The following is a 19,198-nucleotide window of genomic DNA, read 5'->3' on the forward strand; positions in this document are numbered from 1 at the left end:
TCATTACTTCTAGCCCTGTCCCCTACCACAGAGAAAAGGCCATATGAATCTCCTCTGTAAACACCCCTCAAATATTAGAAGGCATTCACCAAATCCCCCCTCAGTCTTCTCTCCTCCAAACTAAATAACCCTAGTTCTTTCAGCTTTTTCTCATAAATCTTCCTCCCAGGCCCATAATATTTTTTGTTATTCTCTACTGGACTCTTTCCAGTCTGTCCACATCCTTGTTATTGAAGTGTGGGGCCAAAACTAGACAAAGTACTCCAGGTCAGGCCTCATCAGTACTAAGTAGAGTAGAAGAAACACTCTCCTTGATCCACAAGTGACATGCCTGTTAATACAACCCAGTATGTGGTTGGCCTTTTCTGCAACAAGAGCACACTGTTGGCTCATATTTAACTTATGGTTTGTTGTAACCTCCCAGGTCTTTCTTTATAGTACTGCAGCCTAGCCAGTCATTTCCCAGTCTGTTTTTGTGCATGCAATTACTCCAATCCAAGTGCAGGCCTTGACATTTGTCCTTGTTGAATCTCATCTGATTGTCTGTGGATCATTTCTCCAGTCTATCCAGGTCATTCTGGATCCCAATCCTACCCTCCAGGGTGTCTGCAACTCCACCAAACTTAGTGTCATTTATAACTTTGCTAAGTGTGCACTAAATCCCATCCTCCAAATTATTGCTGAAGATATTAAACAATATAGGACCCAGGATAAAACCTTGGGGACCCCCACTTAATATCTCCTCCCAAGTAGACACTGAGCCATTGATGACTACTTGTTGAGCTTGAGGTCGAAACCAGTTATGTATCTACCTTGTGGTATTTTCATCCAGTCTATATTTCCTTAGCTTGTTACTGAGCATGTCTTGGGAGACAGGCAAACTATAAATACAGAGAATAATGAACAAGCAAATGAATGTATAATACTAAATAGTTCAGATATACTGTGAACAATTACAGAAAAACTGACCAAGAAATGGATTTTTTGGTTTGTGTGCAATTCCCCCTTTTTTTTGGGGGGGGGAAAAAAATGATAATTGTGATTTAGAATTTTTTTTTAGGGTACTGAAATAATTTGCTTTGATGAAATAAGTTTCATTTTGATTTTAAGTATTTTAAAATGTCTTTATTTTTTAAAAATCAAAGTATATTTTAACAAAGATTGGTTTCAAACAGAAAGCCTAAATATTTCATGTTTAAAATATTAACATAGATGCCTCATTTTTTTAAAGATTTTTAAGAAAGATTGTAAAATAAGGAACTAGATGAACTCTACATCTAGTTAGGAAATATTTCAGTATCCTCAAATCTGATTTAATGTCTCAATAAAAATTTCACTTGGAAAATTTCACTCCATTCTACATCAGATTGAGAATAGGAACACCATAGATACTTTGCATACTAATTTACAAAAATAACTAGGAAAATGCATTCAGACAGTATGCTTGTTTGGATGCAGTAAATGTACTGGGGAAGAAGGAAAAAAAGGTAAAGATGCTATATCACAACCAAATATACTTTAATCTTTCTAACAAATGCAGTTTAGTTTTACTTATGTGTCATAGCACACTAATAAAAGTTCTGGGTATGTTGCAAAAATAATGGGATTTTAGTGATGACAGCCATATTGCGAAATACTGCTATCATTTTTTGATCATGGACAATTCCAATGAGTATCTCTGCTAACTTCTATGTACTTAGAAATCAGTCCCATACGGTGAAGAGAACCTCCAACATTTGGCAAATCACCTCAAGGGAGATGCAGATTATCTGAAGTGTGAAATAGTGAGGACTTCATTCTAACTTTAGGTGGAAAGGAATAGCAATGAAAAATAATGCTGTATTTTTATGTTACTTTTGTTCTAAAGATCCAGGCCCCTGAGATATCAGACTGACTCTATTCCACTCCAAGCACAGAATCATATATGAAACTAATACTACCAATTATCAGGAGATTAATTATCGCTCCCATTATCCAGAATTGGCTTGGTTTAGCTCCTGTTCTGTCTGCGGACATGGACCTCCACAATGGTTCCTGTTTAATTTTGGTCATTCTCCCTGTATGTTCCGACTGAGTACATTTTTTCCCCCGACTGGACATGTATAATGTTCCCTCAGTTCACTCACTGAATGCCAGTAAATATTGAGCATGATTAACTCTGAACTTGATTTGGTTCTTTAAAAAACAGCAGGCTTTTAACACAGTAGAAAGCCCTAAAAAAAGCACAATGACACCTCTGAAAAAGAATTAGGTGAAATAATTTCTATTGTTACCTTTTGAATTTTATAGCAAGGGCATATTATCTCATATGAAAGGATATGGATTTTCAGAGAAAAACCTTGTAATTATTTTGGCTCTTTAAAATAGAGTCTTTATGTTCAGCTATAACCACGTTTCTTCTTATTTATAGTAACTGACCTGGGCTTGAACAAAACCTGAAGTGATAGAGGATGAGAATGACCCATGCTTTTAAAAAAGCACAGTGCATGACAATTTCAACATAAGGCACAGTGGCAATGCCGTGTAATCAGAAGAAAGTATTTTTGTGTATGTATCCAACTGTTACATGGAAGAATAATGGTACTGAACCAAGACAGAGCCTCCAAATGATCTGGCAGGATGCATAAAAACCTGTCATTTCCTAGTGAGAATGACAACGACAAACATGAATGTCAGCATGCAATGACATGTCAAAAGAAACTGCCTGTAAAATTAGAGATACAGCAAGCTTCTGACCAAAGATCAGAGAGCTTTACTGAATCAGTTCCTTCACTCTTGCAGGTCTATTCATTAGTCTTACAAAGAAAACACAAGTAAACAAGCTTTAAGATGGATGCTATCTTAGATAAACTTTTATGAGAAACTCAGCCTGTTTTAGGAGCAGCAGCCAAAGGTGCTCAACGTAGTATTCAGAACAAGGCACATGTCACCATGGGGGCTTGCTCAGAATGTGGTTTTACCATTTATTAGCAAGCAAGGGAGCAAGAGATGAGCTGAAGCAAAGGAAAGAGACAGAAGAAAAGCAAGAACTGAGCCACTGAAAAACTTCCTGTTCCTTGCAAAGGTCCAGTTTGTGTTTTTAAAACTTCATGTTTGAAATATGCCTTCATGTTTTTAAAGCTACCTGTGAGTTTGCTTCCATCTACCTCAGAGACAACACATCCACCGCTCCTCCTGTTCCTCTGGTACAAGCGTCCTTACCCACCTTCTTCATTTTGGTAGGGAAAAAAAAGTTCTAGGCAGTTTTTGCCATTTGAAACAATCTGCCTCACTTTTTCTATCAGACTAAGACTCCCTATGATCATCTCAGTATATGATATCAGGATTAGAGGCTGGGACTGAAAAACAACAAATTCAGTCTCAGATGCAATTACTTAAATGAAGGCAGCCATCTGTGCTGTGTCCCTGGGGCTGTCTTGTTCTCAGCTGCTCACCTATGGAAAATGAACAGCAGAAAAGCACTCTTCCTAGTTGCTTGCCGTATCACATGCCTCTGTGATTGGGAACATACAGTAGTGAACATTTGGCAGGAGTGAAGGAAACCATTTACTAAATAGGAACACTATTACAGATCTCACGGACCACACAAACTAAGCAAAAAGCAGAACTTTTCCTCAACTTGCAGTGTGAGGTTTTTCTACTATTCTTAACTAAATTAAGAGTATATACAGGTCAGAAACAATAATATACATTTCTTTTGCTATGATGACGAAAACCTTTTTGAGGTTAGTTTTCCAGAGGCTTGTTTGGTCATTGGAAAACTGCTTTAGTAGAAAAAGGCACTTTATTAGAGCGGTCTTAGAGACAGCCCAGAGTGTCATGTGTATCAGCATCCCCACACTGAAAGATGGTGACAAGCTTTAGTTAAAGTGCCCCTCCACCATTTTTCAGCACAGGGGCACTGTTACATGTGACGCTGGAGTCTGCTGGAGCATGGTAATTACCACATGCCACCAGACTTGATTAATCAAGTCTGCTCTGCCACACTGTAATTACAACGCATCAGAGCAGCCTCAATGTACATGTACAGGCACCCATAGTTCTTAATGGAGTCAGCTGGACTTTAAACAAAACCATTTTTACTTCAGAGATGGAACTGAAGATTTTTGTCACCCAAATGAACAGATATGAATGACATTTTAAACTGAGTTTAACCCAGGGTCATGAATGCCTCGTGCCTCCCGAGGCTGGGGGGCCACAGTGACTGCCTGCAAATGGTGGTGGCGGTGGCAACCGGGGACTGCCCGCAAGCAGCTGTGAGGGGTTGGTGTTGGGGTGAGGGGTGGCGAGTACCAATCGGCAAGCACACACAGACATTGGTGGCAGGGTGGGGGTGGTGGTGAGCAGCAACCACCCACAGATGCCACCACCAGTGGCCAATCTCAGGGGGTGCACATGTACCCGCATGCACCCCCTACATGTCACCAATGCCCAGGGGTTTAACCCAGGGGTTGACCAACAGCTCAGAATAGATGATCATAGAAGTACCTTCTGTCCTTAAATTCTATGGTCTAGTGAATCTGCCTTGCTGGAATCTAGTATTTATTTATTTTTCCTAGTTGAATTTTTCAAATTAAAAAATGCTTATTTCCAGTGCTGTCTTTGGCTATGTTTGGCTTATTTATAGTAACTGACCTGGGCTTGAACAAAACCTGAAGTGATAGAGAATGAGAATGACCCATATGCTTTTAAAAAAAACACAGTGCATGACAATTTTAACATAAGGAGTACATAAGGAGCAAGGAGTACTTTGCCATTATAGGAATACTTCTATTAAACAGCAGAAACATGTTTTCTTCTATTGTGAAGAAAGTTATATAGATACAACTATACTTTGTACTTGTATAGTAGAAAAAGCACACTCCATGAGTGAAACAAGCTATACCTGTAAAAATGCAGCTTTGTTAGTATAATTGCCCAAGGGCTTCTTATCAACACAGCTGTGTCAGCCAGGGATCACATCACAGACTGCCATGGCTGGATAGTAGAAGACTGTAGCATATATATGGCCTAGGTAGGACTGCTTAGGAATAGCAAAGAGAACGGCCCTTGCAATCAATAACTGGGGTATTTCAAAATAGGAGGCATTGTCTTGTTATTCAGATTTATGGGATTTAGGACATCTCAACTCCTAGAGATGCTACAAGTAGAGACCTCTTTTCAGGAGCCTAACTAAAGGGATGTGAACAGAGCACCAGCTCTGGGCACTGACTTCAGTGGGGGCACAAAAATAGCAGCTACCACTGCTGCCACTGCCCCATGTGCTGCCACTGCCCAACTACACCCTTGCTTCTCTCAACAAAAATTTCTATCTGAGTTCTAGGAACAGCCACAGGATGCCTATGTCCATTTGCAGAGAGCCTGAAACAATCACTCTGAGAGATGTGAACGGCTCCGTCCATCTCACTGAGGGGTTAGCTGAGATATTATTCATCAATGACAATTTTGAATGTCAACAATGTTAACAATTCCATTCCATAGGAGAGGGAGAATCACAAATGTAAGCAACATCTCTCATCGGTGCCACAAAAAAGGTGGCATTTGGGAGTTCACACAACTTATTTTTTATTTCAATCAAGGAGAAGCCAACAAGGCACACTCAAGGTACATATTTAAGATGAAAAGACAAAACTCAGTTAATTGAATGGACCTGAGACAAACAATCTGATTGCAAACAGCTGTCGAGAATGGCATCTCATTTTGATGGCTCACATGAGGAAAACTTATTTCATCTAGGGAACTTGGAAGAATGCCAAAGACCCCCCCCTTTCATCTCCCAAGCCACCTGACCACCGTGCAACTTGATATCACTTAATATTCTCCACCCCTTTTCTAACAGCAGCCAACACTGTGACATAACATTTCATCATGCGTTACATGTTATACAACTCTTAATATAATTAGTCCTAATATAACAGTATGATTTCGTTTTGGATTGGAAAATTTACAAAGAAAATAGAACAACTGAATATGCAGAGCACCAGATGGTGCTTTTACTTACTCCCACACAAAAGAAATATTTTTATTTGCAATCTTTTGAAAGATGAGATAATTTGGATAACAAGGATCAATGAAGGTGATGCAACAGTTGGCCTTAACAGAAAGAAATTCATAGACAAATGCTGAAGCATTTGGGATATAAAGCCTGCCAGAGCATTGATAAAAACCCAGAAGTGTGTTACCATGAAAATAAATAGTGTAGGCAATTAACGTACCACATTAGAGATAATATCAAGCAATACTAATGACAAAAAATAGCTGATCAGCCAAAGGAAACATTTTTACAAGGATGGATCCTTATTTATATTTCATTGTGGGATTACATCAGACTTGGAGGCATTTATGTTTATGTATGTGATTCTTAATATTTATATGACATTAATTTTGATTATATTATTTTCAAAATGCATCACAAAAACTATACATCCACTGCTTTTAATACATCCAAATAATTGCACGGGTGTGCGTGTCTAGCCGTACAGGGTTAACCACAAAATACAGATTAAAATGTAGCAGATGATGAAGAATGAGTTACTACTTATATACATTAGTCTTTTGACAGTTTTAGAGAAATCATCAGAACTGTGAAGCATATAACCTTCAACAAAAGAACTCTAACAGCACTGAAAATCACAAGCACATTATAAACAGAACAAGTTGCCTGACACTTCCCATCATTAAAACCCATTTTCAGTTGCTTGTAAAACTTTTTCAGCCTTTAAACACTTGGGTTGAAATTCCACCATGTGTCTACCCCAGGCTGATTTTTTTGGGAGGTGGGAAGTTTCAGCAATGAATTAAATCAAAACCCTGAGTAGGGCTGGGGAGATGGGAGCAGAGAGCTTAGCTAGTTGAACATGAAGGGCATGGGCAAACCAACAATGTGCAGAGTGTTAATTTTGAGTTAATATTAGGTGATGCCTTCCCAGAATAGCTGCTCCACAACAAATATCTCTCAGCCCACATTTGCCTCTAGTCAAGACCAACTCTGCCCTGCTTCATTCATGAGTAAGTTGCAAAGGCCATTTGTAGATGACACTTTAAAGAGGGTTTAAAGTGGATTAAATGCCTTTGGCACTGCTTTAATGGCACTGCTGTTTGCATGAGTTTGCAAATTCGGCTGCATATTGCACATTAATTCCAGCAGCTGTAGCATATTTGGTGGCGTAATGCACCTTAAATGACTGTGAGATGCAGCAAATGACTTTGGGGTGCTGCAAAGTAAAACACCTCCAAGGAGTTTTAGTTTCCTATCCTACAGCCACGGAGGCAAGCACTGGGCTGCATGAGGCTCAAGGGATCTGCAGGCAGACTGGGCAGGCAGCCCGGCAATAGCCTGGGAAGGCAGGCTCCATTGGAGAAAGAAAAAAAAAAAAAGCAGTGAGCCTGATCTCTGCCCTACCCCTGAGCCTGCCTGCCTGCTTGAGCTATGTGGGAGCCTGGTACTTCCCTTTGCAGCTGCAGTACCCCCTGGGACTGCCCGATCCGGGTGCCTGTGGGTGGGTGCTGCCTGGGGGAGAGGGGCACCACTGCCACGGAGAGAAGCACTAGGGATGCTGCCTCCTGCCTAGGGCTCCTCTGAGGCCTCCACCCAGACAGTACCTTTGGGTGGGTCGGCAGCATCCACCCCCCCCACTCTGCAGGGGTTGCCTAGTGGGTCTGGGGGCAGTGGGATGGCCAGGAGTCCCCTCACCTGTCCCACATGTGCCCGGATTGAGGCCCTGGAGAGACAGGTGAGGGAACTCCAGACAGAGGTTAGCAGGCTGTGTGAGATCAGAGCCACTGAGGATGGGATTGACAGGTACTTCCACTCTTTGCAGGATTGCTCAAATGGAGGGATGGCAACACAAGAGGGACCTGACATGGACGGATGGAAGACAGTCACCTCTAGTTCTAGATGACACAGAATTAGACCCCGCATTGCTGGAACATCTCCTCCAGTGCAGCTGGGGAACTGAATTGGGGCCCTGGCATCGCTGGGAGTGACTGTAGCAATGGAAAGTGCAGCAACAGAGGCTGCACCCACAATGGCCACCAGGCAGGCTGCAAGGCAACAGAGCAACTGGAGGAGAAGACATTGGGTAATTGTAGTAGGTGACTCCCTGCTGAGAGGAATGGAGGGAGACATCTGCCGGCCGGATCCCACAGCAGAGGAGGTCTACTGTCTCCCTGAGGCACAGATCTATGATGTCACAGGGAGGATCCCCAGGCTTGTTCAGCCCATAGATTATTACCCCATGCTCCTTATCCATGTGGGAACAAATGACACGGCCAGGAGCAATCCAGACTGCGTCATGAGTGACTACAAGGCTCTGGGAGCTGGGCTTAAAGGATTGGGGGCTCAGGTAGTTTTTTCCTCTGTGCTCCCTGTTGCAGGCCATGGTCCAAGGAGACAAGAATGCATTGATGAGGTGAACCAGCATCTCCGATGGTGGTGCCACCAAGAAGGCTTCGGCTTCTACGACCATGGAGCCCACTTCAAGGACAGAGGACTCCTGGGGAGAGACAGCATCCACCTCACATAGAAAGGTAAGTCCCTCTTCTCAGCCAGGATGGCTGATCTCTTAGGGTTTTAAACTAAGATAGCAGGGGGATGGGGAAATGCTAACTGGAGCCCACCCAGGGACCACGAGTCTCTTACTGGAGCTCAGAAAACAGCTCCCCTTCAACACAACAGGTGGCCAGTGACCTCTGTAGAAGGACTTAGGTGCCTGTACACCAATGCCAGAAACATGGGGAACAAGCAGGAGGAACTAGTCCTCCTGTTTTCCACTGGGCACTATGATCTAGTAAGGATCACGGAGACCTGGTGGGACTCCTCTCATGACTGGAGCATAGCCATAAAGGGCTATGTCCTTCACAGAAGGGGTCAGGTAGGGGAGAGGTGAGGGTGTTGCCCTCTATGTGAAGGAGCAGTACACCTCCCTACAGGCCAATGTTGGCCCCAAAGAAGAACAGCTTGAAACCCTCTGTGTCAAGCTCTGGGAGAGGTGTAGCGAGAGACACCTATCTGTAGGTGTATACTACAGGCTGCGTAACCAAGGGGAGGAACTTGATCTAGCGTTCACCCATGAACTAATGGAGGCTGCACATGCACGGGACATGGTTGTCATGGGTGACTTCAACTACCCAGACATCTCCTGGGAGGAGTGCTTGGCCAGCTCTGATCGATCATGATCCTTCCTGACCAGCACTGAAGAGCTTTTTTTTTTGAACCAGGAGGTGCACAGGCCAACTAGAGGAAATGCAGTTCTTGACCTAGTCCTGGCCAAAGGGGATGACCTGGTAACCAACTTAAACATAGAGGGCAGTCTAGGTGACAGTGACCATGAAATCATTACGTTCACGGTCCATCGCAAGTCTGACAAAACAGATACCAAGCTTCAAGTCTTAGACTTCAAAAATGCAAATTTTAATAAGCTCAGGTCACTAGTAGAGATTGCCCTGAGAGACCAAGGACCACAGGTAAAGGGACCACGAGAAGAATGGTCGTTCCTTAAGGATACAATCTTTAAGGGTCAGAGAAAATCCATTCCCTTATGGAGAAAAAGTAGCAGAAGGGTCAAAAAACCCTCTTGGCTAAGCAGGGAAGTTGCAGCCCTCCTACAGAAAAAGAAAGAGGCGTACAAACAATGGAAGCTTGGGATAGCCTCCAAGAAAGACTACATGACAATGGCCCGCACTTGTAGAAAACAGATTAGGCAAGCTAGGGCAGAACTCAAAATAAACCTAGCTACAAGAATCAAGGACAAAAAGAAGTCCTTCTTTAGCTACATAGGGAGTAAAAGGAAAACTAATGGCAGTGTGGGGCTGCTGCTCTATGCCTCAGGATACCTGGTCACTACCACTCAGGAAGAAACAGAACTCCTAGATGACTACTTTGCCTCGGACTTTCACAAGACCAAGTGGAACAATATGCCAGGTAGGGCACAGAACGAGAAGGGCAGGATTGACACTATTCTCACCATTGCCATAGAACCAGTGTATGATCAATTAAAGAAATTAAATGTATATAAATCAGCAGGACTGGATGAACTCCACCCAAGAGTGCTGCAAGAGTTGGCCGAAGTAATTGCAGAGTCCCTGGCAAAGGTCTTTCAAAATCATGGGCCTCTGGAGAAATCCCAGAGGACTGGAAGATGGCCAGTGTTCTGCCCATCTTCAAAAACGGGAAGCATGAAGACCCAGGAAACTACAGGCCAATTAGCTTAACTTCTATTCCAGGGAAAATCCTAGAAATATTCATCAAAGAGGCTATATGTGACAAATTTGCAGAAGGCATGGTACTGAATGATAGCCAGCATGGCTTCGTTGCGGGTAGGTCTTGTGTGACCAGCCTCATTTCTTTCTATGATCAGGTGACTTGTCACCTGGATGAGAGAAAAGCAGTTGACATCATATATCTTGACTTCCAGAAAGCCTTTGACTTGGTATCCCACAAGATACTGATCAGAAAACCAGAAGATATCAGGCTCAGCTGCGGGACTGTCAAGTGGGTGCAAACCTGGTTGCGGGATAGGACACAGAGAGTCCAAATGAATGGACCAGTGTCGTCCTGGTGAGATGTGGGCAGTGGCATAGCCCAGGGGTTGGTACTTGGTCCAGTGCTGTTCAGTATCTTCATCAACGACCTGGATGAGGGAGTGAAAAGTCCATTGGCCAAGTTCACGGATGACACCAAGATATGGGGGTTGTGCAGACCCACCCGCAGATAAGCTGCGCATACAAGCAGACCTAGACAGGCTGGCATGTTGGGCAGAATGGAACCAGATGAGGTTCAACATAGAGAAATGCAAAGTGCCGCATCTGGGAAGGAAGAACCCCCAGCACACCGACAGGCTGGGCATCGCTAACCTGACCAGCACTATAAATGAAAGGGATCTGGGGATAACAATAGACCCCGGCATGAATATGAGCCAGCAATGTGAGACTCATATTTATATTGATGCAAAACTGTGGCATGCATCAATCGATGCATCTCCAGTAAATCCAAAGTGATTCTCCCTTTGATTCTCCCTTTCAACATTGGTGCAGCCGCAGCTGGAATATTATGTCCAGTTCTGGGCACTGCACTTCAACAAGGATGTGCTAAAGTTTGAGAGGTCCAGAGAAGGGCCACCCGCATGATCAAGGACTTGCATGGCAAGCCATATGAGGAGAGGCTGAGGGATCTTGGACTCTTCAGCCTAAAGAAAAGAAGGCTGAAAGTGGACCTGATTGTGGCTTACCACTATATCTGAGGTGTACATCAGGGGCTTTGTGAACAACTGTTCACCGGGGTGCCCCGAGGGAAAACTAGAAACAACGGCCACAAACTTCTGGAAGGTAGTTTCAGGCTGAACATTAGGAAAAACTTCTTTACAACTGGGGTGTCCAGATTATAGAACAAGTTCCCCCCAGAAGTGGTGCAATCATCTACCCTAGAGGTCTTCAAGACCCCAGATGTCTTTCCTGCTCATGCAGGGGGCTGGACCCGATGATCCTTCGGGGTCCCTTTCAGCCCTATGATTCTATGATTCTACCAGCCCCTCCCCCCCAGCAGCTGAGGGACCGCTCTGCCCACCAACAGCTTGCTCTCCCCTCCCCACTGCTGGAGAGGCAGGGAAGGATTGGGCTCTGACATGGATGTACACAACACAGGGGTTTACTTTGCCCTAAATTGAAGCGGTGTTTTTAAAAAAAAAAAACACCACTTCAGTTTAGGACAAAGTAAACCCCTGTGTCATCTACAAATGGCCAAAGAAGCTAGCTGATGCCCAACCTTTCCATCACATTGTCTAGGCCTGGAGCACTCTATCAGGCCCTTCTTCAATACCTTTCTAATCATTAACTCCCCACTCTCCACACAGACAAGGCACTAGAAAATAATTCCATGGTATCCTATATAGTTCTGTGCAAAAGAGATACTTTGATAGAAGAAAAGGCTACCTTAATATCAGTAAACGTAGTATAATCTTTGCAAGCTACATTTTCAAAGAATGGAATCCGGAGTGTTTCTAGGCAGGATCTCAGAGCCTACCAAAAGCATGACTAACTTTCAGGGTCTGTATTCATCTCACCTCAGTCATTGTCACTGTAATTCTTGGAGCTACTGAAGTTACACTGGGGATTAGCCTATCTGTACTGGACGGAGGAAGAAATACATTTACATACCCTAGCCTGAATGCTAGATCACTAGGGTAAGCTCGTCTTGCTATAGCAGTAAGAACCTGTAGTAAATGAGCCTCAGACAAAGGGAAAACCAGACAGCTAGTCATGGAAATCTCAGAAGGTTCAATTTAGATACTGAGCACAACTCTCTGAACTTGTGGAAGATTCCACCAGGCAGTGTGAATTCTATTACTTCTTTACAATCCCCCGACTACCAATACACCGTATGGCAAGTCCTCCCTGAACACCTTTAAAACAGGGATGTTTGCATCAGAAAAAGGCAATGGCTTGCTACCTCTTTCAAGCATTTTTGTAGTGGATTCCTTCTCTCCCCTCTCCGCCCCGCAGACACTTAGAACAGGAGTGCTCAACCCCCTGCCTATGGGCCAGACAGCCTATGGGGCTCCCCGAAATTTGGCAGTGGAGGAGTGGTGGCACTACTCCCCTGCTGCCAAATTTCCAGACACATGGAAAGTTGCTGGGCCCTGAGCACTGGATCAGGTATCTGAGCTCAGCATGAAGGGCTGAGTAAGGGTGGCACTGGGCCCCACAGCCCCATCCCAGTATTTGGGGATAGGAGGGGGTGGTGCTGAGCTCCTGGGGCCCAATCCCAGTGCATGGGGGCAGGAGGAAGTAATGCTGAGACATCACATCTCGTTTTGAGGAAACAAGCCAAAATAGCTTCTCTTAATCTTCCTGACCACAGAGAGGTCAGGGCCATATTATTAAATGCACTGAAAATGTGGGTAGCTCCACATTCAAGCAGTAAAGTACATCCTAAGTGCTCTCAGATTGTAGCAAAGTTACTATTTTTCATGCAAGGACTATCTCCAGATCATATTAAACGATGTGTTTAGCTACCACTGGAGTGCTCCATGAAGATAACATGAGCCAAGTGCAATCCTCAGCCAGCCAGCTCTGACACCAGCTAGGGACCCCTCTACTGTATCAAGCCTCCAGGTGAGATGAGGAAAGCCACATACATCAGGGGGGTGAATCCTGGATTTTTCACTTGTCAGGTTCCTCCAGGATCAAGTTGAAAGCCAGATGCTCACAGCCCTAGAAGGTCCTAGGACTAGGATCGGCAAATCAGCTGGTTCCAGATTCTGGTGCAGTGTTAGAGCTAGGACTGGCAATATGTGACCCATGCATGTTAGAGATCACAGTAAACACTACCGTGCCACTGCTCAGAACATCATCTAACTTTATTCCTGCACAGATTTAACAAGTACTAAGTGTCCCGTGCAACAAGGCCTTACATTTAGCTGGTCAGAGAACTTATTTGACCACTCACAGCCCCCAAACACTCCAGTTCCAGATTTGAAGGAGAATCTACTACACTATTTTCCAGTCATTCTAGGGACAGAAACATTTTCATCTAAACTTGGCCAAACAGTTGCAAAGTGACTTTAGCTATGAGAACCTAAAGCTAGCCAAATGCTGATAGGTCCCTTACAAACATTTTTCTCAGCCTTAACACAGCATGCCATGCTCTTCAAAATGACAACCACAAGCCAGCCATACTCTTGATTTGACACAGTCTGTGTAATGAGCCGAGTGGACTGACATCTTCTTTTAAGCAACATAGCAGCATTTTTTTATAACGCACCAGAAACAAGGGGAGCCTAAAATCCTCTGAAAGGGCACACACACAGGTTTTAAGCCAACACCAAACAACAGTTTCCAGCAATAGTAACATCCTCAATCCAAATGATGCACACTCTGCAAACCTAAGAAGATCATGCTAGGGAACAGGGATTGGGAATCAGTTAGCAGTGTGCATTCATCTAATCAGTCATTTGCATGTTTGCCTACAGTGCTCATGAATGTGTGGTGTTTGAAATTCAACTTGATCATAAAGATGGAGCTTGAGTGAACCTGGGGTACTATCTTAATGCACACAAGTGTGTATGAGGTCTCCCTCCAGGTTAGATGCGGTTATTTGTTCTTCTCCCAAAATGCCTTGGCAACAAGGATTGCAGAACTCCTACTTAAACCTGCCATTTAAGCCTCTTCTACACCTGTTCTGTATCACTAAGAGCCAGTGTTGAAAGCAGATTGAAGAAAGGAGGAGGAGGTCCTAAGTGCACCCCTGTGAAGAGGGAACCGTGGCATTACTCTCCAAAACTGGAGAGAAGAGTGGGAAGTCTCCTTCTGCTGTTAGCAGAGAAGGAAGAGCTGATCTGCCTTCTGCCTCCTCCCAGCCTCCTACTTAAATCTCTATGGAGGATGATAGCCCAACTGATAATGGAAACATCAGAAGGCATTTAAAACATATTAAAATGTCTGTGGACTGTACAATGACACATAGTTTAGATACTTCCCTACTCTGCGAACTGTCTCGGCAACTGGAGTTTCAACTTCATATAATTCTTTCATACCTAAAATGACCGTGAATGCAGAAAGAGTCACAACACACATGGAAAATGGGTGACTAAATAGGCAAATATGTTGCTCCTTTATAAGAAGATGATGTTACATGCCATTAAGAGGCTATGTCCAAAATGGCTGGAGACCAGCTTGTGGCAAAAAACAGCAATATTGCACGTACACGAGTAATTACTTCTTGAACCAGAATTAATTTTACAAAGAGCTATAGCAATTGTTAACCAAATTGAGTCTGCTATGGCAGATGCTAAAATAATTGCTCAGGGGAGTACAGGCCATGTCTAAGTAGTTAATTCATTAGCAATGCAATCTCTAGACTGGCATAGGAGTTGTGAGCAAGATGACTGTAAAAGAGACAGTTCCTTCATCTAAACCACACGGTGAATTATACTAATTATAGCACTTTCTATTGCATCTCACCCACCCTGGTCCCTGCCATACAAAAAACTATGCTTTGGTATCAGAGCTGCCTCTGTTCACCTTTACCAGATTACCACATGCAAAGGAACTGTACAATATCATGAGTTCAGACAATCAGGATATTTTACTAATGCATGCTATAGTTATAAGTTTAGAAATCAGATACGTGAAGTCACTATCCCTGACACAACTGTCCTGCAGAAAGACAGGTGAATATTCCAGTATAATTTGGGCAGATACTGGGTTCAATTTTTAAATGAACACAGGGATATTTAAAGGGCATACATACAAGCAGATGGCAAGCCAACATGGCACATGTAGCAAATGCATAAGGTACTCACTCACGCTAGCTCGTTTCTCCTAAGCAAATTGATCATCATGTTCTGCACTAACTGAAACTTTTGTGTTGTTGTGGAGAGAAGCTTAAGCAGAAGTCTAAAAATAAAGGCATAGGCTACTGTGGGGACAAACTGCATTGGTGCTTGCAAATCTGGGAGAAGTTAGAGACCTAAGGGCATCAGAAGACTACTATATTGTCTGGAAAGCAAGGCAATGGTCACATTCCTTTAGCCTAAGTTTAAATTTGCTGATGATACCAAAATTTGGGGTGAGGTGGGCATGCTAGCAGGGAGGAAAAGACTGCAGCAAGACCTGGATAAGTTGCAAGGGTGGGCTAACAAAAACAGGATGTGTTTCAATACGGACAAGTGCAGGGTGCTGCACTTGGGCAGTAGTAACCAGCAGCACACTTATAAGATGGGAAATTTCCTTCTTGAGAGCACGGAGGCAGAACGGGATCTTGGAGTCATCATTGACTCCAAGATGAACATGGGTCGACAATGCGAAGTCACGGTCGGCAGGGCTAACTGGACCTTATCGTGCATCCACAGGTGCATCTCAAGTAGGGCCAAGGAGGTGATCCTCCCCCTCTACGCGACACTGGTCAGGCCACAGCTGGAGTACTGTGTCCAGTTCTGGGCACCCCACTTCAAGAGGGATGTGGAAAACATTGAGAGGGTCCAGAGGAGGGCCACCCGCATGATCCGGGGACAGCAGGTCAGACCCTACAATGAGAGGCTACGGGACCTGAACCTGTTCAGCCTTCACAAGAGAAGGCTGAGGGGGGACCTGGTGACGGTCTATAAACTCACTAGGGGGGCCAGAAGGGTTTGGGGGAGACCTTGTTTCCCCTAGCGCCCCCTGGGATAACAAGGAATAACGGCCACAAGTTGTTGGAGAGTAGGTTTAGGTTAGACATCCGTAAGAACTACTTCACAGTCAGGGCGGCTAGGATCTGGAACCAACTTCCAAGGGCAGGGGGTCGGACTTGAAGATCTACAAGGTCCCTTCCGACCCTACTTCTATGATTCTATGAAGGAGCTGCGTAATCCACAATTGTCCGCAAAATCAACTTAAAAAAACGCTTCATAAAAGTATAATGGTGGCTCCTCAGTGGGAGCCGGTGGTCCTCACTGCCTCACAGCCTGTTCAGGAGGGGATGGTGCCAGCTGGTGGGGTGGGTGGGAGGACAGCCAGCAGCTCACACAGTGGTTGCCCCTCATCCCTCCTCCCCCTGGAGCCTCTCCACCAATCAGTGGTGAGGGGCAGGGCTACCAGGAAATGCCTGAGAAATCAGTTCTTTGTGCTGTGATGAAGCTGCGAAAATGCCTTTGTCTGGCTGTAAATTAAGTAGGTCCCTAGCCAGGATGAAAAGGTCATACACCAGATAGGAGTAGCTGGGAATCTGAGAGAAAGGGGAAGTTTCAGTGCATGTTCTCACTTGAAAAAAAATGTTGGAAACGTTTTAAAACAGACTGCCAGAATAACAGGCATAGACTATATCATAAATATAAAGTGAAAGTATACATGCATTGGCATTAGCAGATTCAACAGAAAATAACTATAGATTCACATGTGCAGATTCACTATCTCACAGAATCACTAACAGAAGTTGGCAAGTAGGTGCCATGTCTTCAGACTGCCTTCTATTACCTTCCGGTAAACCCTGAAACAGCTCTGGTAAGTGCCTCCCACCCTGCTATGCTCCCTCCCTACTTAGCACCTATTCCTACTGGTGCTTGGTTGTATTACAGGGAGGGAAGAAAAGAAAAGACAGGGTAAGCTCTCTGTATGTTTCCTTGCTTGCATCCTGTCCAGGCTGTGGGAGTCCAAGAGAGAATAGGATAGGCACTTGCAGTCGACAGAACTATTGATTGCAGACCCCTGAGCTTTTTGAAGTAACGTGTTCCTCCCTCGCTCTGCAAAGGCTGCCGTACAGTGATCAAAAACTGTGGTGAGCTACCATAATGAGCTGTTTGATATAGTCTGCTTAATTATCACACATCAAATCAATTTGTGCCCTGCTGCAACTGTGCTCAGAGCGACTTTCTGACAGTGCAGATGAACTAAAGGATGTTGCTGCCCTTCATTTAAAGGTAAAAATGTTCCCAGATATGCCATCATGCAAACTCCTCTATGATTCAGACAAAATTATTAGATTGCAATTAAGTCCTTGCCAAAGGAGTCCCTATCAAAATAATCAGCTCCCAGCACAACAAAACTGTTTTTCAGAGTAAGCCATCCAGAATACCAAAAAAATGCAAATCAACCAATTCTGCACACTTCACCAAATCCTTTCTTTCAATTCCAGGAAGTAGAAAACAAGGAAAGGAAGCATATTCTGTGTTTGGATAGCACCTAGCTCAACAGGGTGTGGACACACATGCATTTGGATCCCTTTCAAAAGGGGAAAGGACAGCAGCTGGTCTGCTCCAATTGTCATGTGTGAATGAGCTGAGGCATAGCAGAACTGCTCCAACTAGAATAAGCAATGTTAAAGTTGGAGGGGCTTGCTACATTTGAATCATCCTTGGCTCATTACAGTTTAACAGCTGCTGCCTTTTGAAATGTGCCCAGTTTTAAAAGGGTTGCAAACATATATTTGTCCATACCTTCAAGGGGCTGTCAGGGGACTGGGAGACTGGAAAGACAACACGTTTTCACTGCATAATCAGCCTTTACCGTGGTGTAAAGGAGAAACAAACACAACCATATAGAACCCTAGGGCATTTTTACGTGTGCTATGGGATGTGGTGTCGGGCACTTCAGTTAGCAAGCTGTGCTAATTAAAAGCGCCTGTGCCTCACATGTATCAGTGTCTCCGTGCTGAAAAAACGGTGGCAGGGCTCTTTGAACTAAAGCTCATCGACCCTGTTTTATTTCAAAGCACCCCGCTGCCATTTTTTCAGCACAGGGATGCATGGGGACACTGATACATGTGATGTGGAAGGCTGCTGGAGCGCATCAATTTCTGTGCCCCGGGAGACTCGATTAATCGAGTCTGCTCTGATGCGTTGGATTTCCAGCATGTCAGAGCAGGCTCTTCACACATCTGTAGGAGCCCCTAGGGTTTTGTGTCATTTATTTCAATTGGGTGTAGAATTACCCTGGGGAAAACGGGTAAAACAACTGTGTGGGTGACATCTGTCTCAGTCTAATTCCAGGGTAGCCATCTAGCAAGGGAAATAAGCTATTACGTAATCCTCTGCCCTTGTGTAGCGGGGCACTTTAAAAGCACGTACAGCATGTAGCACCTCAGATAGCTGGATGTCTGTTGGCTCCAGATCTTGGTGCAATTTTTAAGCAGTGTACAAAACCAACGTATGTTTCACCAGAGCAAATGTGCTGTCTTATAAGGCCCTGGGGCTCCTAGGCACTACTGTACCACAAATATAACAATGAAGCAGCAGCTGCTGAAGATTTCATTGAACTAGGAACTGCAGTATACTGATCAAAGGCATGAGAGTGGAAATCAATCAAAAAATAAAAAAGCAAGATTATAACTTCAAAGCTATCCTGAATTTTAGCAAACTACTTAGAGGCTGATTCTTGTACAGATTTCCTACCAAAATGCAGCTATTTTTGCCTGTATGGTTGGACTGAATGACCTCGAGATCCCCTTCCAACCATAATTTTCTATGAGTCTATGAATTGAAATTGATCATACAAGTCTTTCGAAGTTTCTTCCCTGCATCACCTATGATGATTTTTTTTTTTTAAGATCTATAGTTAGACATACACATATGATCCCTGAAAAAATACTACCTAATCAGCCTAATTTTTTCTTTTCTAGCTACATTCGGCCCAGTAATTTAGATTAATACATATGGAGTTAGGGCATGCATGTTGTAGATCATGCTTTGAAAATTTACTATGTAATGTATTTATTTGTTGCTTTCCC

The 19,198-nt window shown here is 43.9% G+C and overlaps 1 protein-coding gene across 1 annotated transcript in view; it reads right to left on the reverse strand.

Annotated features, from left to right (window-relative positions):
• The window catches only part of EPB41L4B (erythrocyte membrane protein band 4.1 like 4B), a 223,020-nt gene that overhangs the window by 67,660 nt on the left and 136,162 nt on the right, over positions 1-19,198 (reverse strand). The window lies entirely within an intron of this gene.

Source organism: Alligator sinensis, unplaced genomic scaffold (genome assembly GCF_000455745.1).
Source record: "Alligator sinensis unplaced genomic scaffold, ASM45574v1 scaffold790_1, whole genome shotgun sequence".
In the NCBI taxonomy this organism is placed as follows: domain Eukaryota; kingdom Metazoa; phylum Chordata; order Crocodylia; family Alligatoridae; genus Alligator; species Alligator sinensis.